The sequence below is a fragment of the Galeopterus variegatus genome, unplaced genomic scaffold (genome assembly GCF_000696425.1).
Source record: "Galeopterus variegatus unplaced genomic scaffold, G_variegatus-3.0.2 Scaffold8086, whole genome shotgun sequence".
Classification (NCBI taxonomy): domain Eukaryota; kingdom Metazoa; phylum Chordata; class Mammalia; order Dermoptera; family Cynocephalidae; genus Galeopterus; species Galeopterus variegatus.
In genome coordinates, this window is record NW_007734197.1 from 32,885 (window position 1) to 34,231 (window position 1,347).

Consider the following 1,347-nt stretch of genomic DNA (forward strand, 5'->3'; position numbering starts at 1 on the left):
GTTCGGATCCCACATACAGACCGGTTCCCGCTCACTGGCTGAGCGAGGTGCGGGCGCAGCACCGAGGGTTGCGATCCCGTTGCTGGTCCCGGTCTGGTACGGGTGCGACACTGAGGGTTGCGATCCGTTGCCGGACATGAAAAAAGACAAAAAGGAAAAAAAAAAAAAAAAAGAATATACTTTCTTCTCCTCAACTCATGGAACATTCTCCAGGATAGACCACATTTTAGGTCACCAATCTAGTCTCAGCAAATTTAAAAAAATTGAAATCATTCCAAGTATCTTTTCAGACCACAATGGACTAAAACTGGAAGTTAATAATAAGCAAAACTCTGGAAACTATACAAATACATGGAAACTAAATAATAGGCTCCTCAATGACCTATGGGTCCAAGAAGAAATTAAACAGGAAATCAAAAAATTTCTAGAAACAAGTGAAAATAAAGATACATCATACCAAAACTTGTGGGATATGGCAAAAGCAGTACTAAGGGGCAGATTTATTGCAATGAATGCTTACATCAAAAGAATGGAAAGACTTCAAATAAACGACCTAATGCTATGCCTCAGAGAACTTGAAAAATAACAATCCAAACTTAAAGGTAGTAGATGGAAAGAAATGATTTAGATCAGGCCAGAAGTAAATATTAGAGACCCAAGAAAACAATAGAAAAGATCAACAAAACAAAAAGTCATTATTTTGAGAAGATAAATAAAACAGACAAACCATTAGCTCGGTTAACAAAAAAAAAAAAAAAAAAAAAAAAAGAAGAAGAGAACAGACCCAAATAACAAAAATCAGAAATGAAAAGGGAGATATTACAACTGTTATCACAGAAATACAAAGAATCATTAGAGACTATTGTAAACAACTGTATGACAACAAATATGAAAATCTGGAAGATATGGACAAGTTTCTAGACACATACAAACTCCAAAGACTGAACCAAGAGGAGATAGAAAATCTGAACAGAACAATAACAGGCAAGGAGATTGAAGTGGTAATTAGCAATCTTCCAACAGAGAAAAGTCTGGGTCAGGGTGGCTTTACAGCTGAATTCTATCAAACTTTTAAAGAGGAGTTAATACTGATTCTCCTCAAACTATTCCAAACAATTAAAACAGAAGCTACTCTCCCAAACTCATTCTATGAAGCCAACATAACTCTGATACCAAAGCAGATAAAGACATAACCAAGAAAGAAAATTATAGGCCAGTTTCCTTAATGAATATAGATGCAAAAATCCTCAACAAAATATTAGCAACCAGAATACAGCAACATATTTAAAAAATTATACAATATGATCAAGTGGGATTCATCCCAGGGATGCAAGGATAGTTCAACAT